At 53.4% G+C, this 3,209-nt stretch overlaps 1 pseudogene; it reads left to right on the top strand.

Moving 5' to 3' along the window:
- The first annotated feature begins 1,426 nt into the window (after positions 1–1,426).
- LOC144591898 (uncharacterized) lies at positions 1,427–2,352 on the top strand (annotated as a pseudogene).
- The last annotated feature ends 857 nt before the right edge of the window (positions 2,353–3,209 follow it).

The following is a 3,209-nucleotide window of genomic DNA, read 5'->3' on the forward strand; positions in this document are numbered from 1 at the left end:
AAGGCTAAGTCCATCAACTTATTCAAAACAATCTATTCAGACACAGGCAGACCAGATCTTGGTAAGGTGAAGGACATTCATATGATGCCAACACCACAAGATGAAGAAGATTTACAACGGTTCCTGGGGATGATGAATTTTTTATCACCCTACATCCCAAACTATGCTGACCTGGTCGTTATCTTGAGGGATTTACTGAAGAAAGATGTCCCATTCTTGTGGCAAGAAGACCACCAGATGGCGTTCTGTAACCTGAAGAGCAGCATACAGGAGGACAGTGGGAGACTGTTAAAGAGGAGGTTCAGGGTAAACAATGTTTCCGAGAAGAAACAGGAGGCGCTTTATTGGTAACAAGGTGTCGAGAGGATGAGAGAACCCAAAGAGAATACAGCATTTTGTGCCGGACACTGAGGACTCAGCGGTGCGGAAAGCCTAAAGGAATGTAAAACATATTTGAGTGAAATTAGAGGGAAGCTAGGAAAGCTTCCTTTTGTTCTCCGCGCTCCTCGGCCAACATGGTTCTTCCTCATCTTCGCCCTTCCCTCCCAGTGTAGCGATCCCTCCTCACTGCCCCTCCCACAGAACAGTAGACCCCCTCACTGCCCCTCCCACAGAGCAGTAGACCCCCTCACTGCCCTTCCCACAGAACAGCATTCCTTCCTCACTGCCCCTCCCACAGAACAGTAGACCCCCCTCACTGCCCTTCCCACAGAACAGCATTCCTTCCTCACTGCCCTTCCCACAGAGCAGTAGACCCTCCTCACTGCCCCTCCCACACAGCATTAGACCCCCCTCACTGCTCTCCCACGGAGCAGCATTCCCGCCTCACTGCCCCCCACAGAGCAGCATTCCCTGCTCACTGCCCCCCACAGAAAAGCATTCCCTGCTCACTGGACCTCCCACAGAACAGCAGTCCCTGCTCACTGCCCCTCCCACAGAAAAGCATTCCCTGCTCCTTGCCCCTCCCACAAAGAAGCATTGCCTGCTCATTGCTCCGCCCACAGAGCAGCATTCCATGCTCACTGCTCTTCCCACAGAACAGCATTCCCTGCCCCTTTGTCCCGCCCCCCTGACATCAGTCTGAAGAAGGGTCTCGACCCGAAACGTCACCCATTCCTTCTCTCCCGAGATGCTGCCTGACCTGCTGAGTTACTCCAGCATTTTGTGAATAAAAAAATTCCCTGCTCACTGCTCCTCCCAGAGCAGCATTCCCGCCTCATTGCCCATCCCACAGAGCAGCATTCACTGCTCATAGCCCTTCCCACGGTCCCACCTGTGGAACAGCGCTCCCTCCACACTGCCCCTCCCATGAAGTGGTGCTTTCTCTTCCTTACAGGTGACGGCATCAATGTTGAGGTCACGGGGCCCCATTGCTGAGTTGACGTGCACCCCGCTCCTGCCTGCAGTTGCTGTAATGACATTACAGAAGCAAGCTGTGCAGGCACTCGTCCCTGCTGTTGATACTGGGCCTGCTGGCCCTTCTGTTGGTTGCCCCGTTTCCGGAGGCAGGACGGGGACGAGGCCAATTACTCAGGCTCGGCCCCCTGCTCCCTGGTTTCCTGTCTCACAACCCGTTCAGCCTGCGCTACCCAGCGATGTCCGAAGCAAAGGAAGGCACAGTTTACTGGCAGTATCTTGGCCTCGCCAATCTCATGCCGAACCCCACACCTTCGCTGTATTCCGAGGCTTGTGGCCCGATGGGTAAACTGGGCAGCCACCACACCCTACAGGGTGGCTCCTTGACTTCATCCCAGGCCCGGACATCTGATTCGGGCATGTACATCTGCAAATCGGGTTTATCCAAGCTGTCTGGGTGAGAAAGACGCATCGCTGATTCACGTCTCCCACCGGGAGTTGGGCTCGTCTACGCTGGTGAACAAAAGCCTGAGGTTTTCCCCGGGCTTCATGCTGGGCTCAGGGCGCATCATCCAGCTGCACATCCGCTGGGGAACCTGGCAGGACTGCGACGGGTGCGGGGCGGTGGGAAAAGGGAAAAGGGTGGGCTTCTGTTGCGCCACGTTGCGCGGAGAGGACGAAGAGGATGAGCAGGAGGTGGAAGGAGAAACCTTGCCCTGCAGCCTGATGAAACAGTACTTGGGACAGCCCTTGCCCCGACGCGGCGCTGAGCTTAAGTTTGAGATCTGCCGGCGGGCGTTCGGGATGGAAGGGGCGTTGGAGAGGACGGGCACCGTGGAGATGGCCGAGGATTGGTGATTGGTGGTGGAGACTGCTTTGGACTGGCTGGTGCCTCATTCGCTGTTGCTGGAGTTGGTTCTGCTGAATGTACACGACCATGCCCGTTTGACCTACCCAGGCGCTTGGTGTAGTTCTGGCAACACGACCCTACCTTAATAGGTGACGCTTCGGGTCAAGATCCTTCTTCAGATTTCCTTTTCTATTCCTTTCTTCTAGACATGCGATCGGACCCACGGTAGCGTTATGCCTGGTTGCAGTGGAAAAACACCTGCAATGGCAACACTGAATTCGCTACGCACACAGTAAGCTGCATTGGAAGACCTACACTCCACCTGAGGGACCGAGCTGTGGTAGAACTGACGTATATTTCAAACATTGCATCAGATGCAGCGGGGAGCATTTAAGATTCCAAATTTGGAATGGGAATGGTAGAAGCTCTCTTTAAAAATTCCCGAGGTGGACATAGAAAATAGGTGCAGGAGTAGGCCATTCGGCCCTTCGAGCCTGCACCGCCATTCAATATGATCACGGCTGATCATCTAGCTCAGTAACCTGTACCTTCCTTCTCTCCATACCCCCTGATCCCTTTAGCCACAAGGGCCACATCTAACTCCCTCTTAAATATAGCCAATGAACTGGCCTCAACTACCTTCTGTGGCAGAGAATTCCACAGACTCACCACTCTCTGTGTGAAGAAATGTTTTCTCATCTCGGTCCTAAAAGACTTCCCCCTTATCCTTAAGCTGTGACCCCTGGTTCTGGACTTCCCCAACATCGGGAACAATCTTCCCACATCTAGCCTCTCCAACCCCTTAAGAATTTTATATGTTTCTATAAGACCCCCCCTCAGTCTTCTAAATTCCAGCGAGTACAAGCCTAGTCTATCCAGTCTTTCCTCATATGAAAGTCCTGCCATCCCAGGGATCAATCTGGTGAACCTTCTCTGTACTCCCTCTAAGGCTAGAATTTCTTTCCTCAGATTAGGAGACCAAAACTGTACACAATACTCCAGG

The sequence above is a fragment of the Rhinoraja longicauda genome, unplaced genomic scaffold (assembly GCF_053455715.1).
Source record: "Rhinoraja longicauda isolate Sanriku21f unplaced genomic scaffold, sRhiLon1.1 Scf002916, whole genome shotgun sequence".
In the NCBI taxonomy this organism is placed as follows: domain Eukaryota; kingdom Metazoa; phylum Chordata; class Chondrichthyes; order Rajiformes; family Arhynchobatidae; genus Rhinoraja; species Rhinoraja longicauda.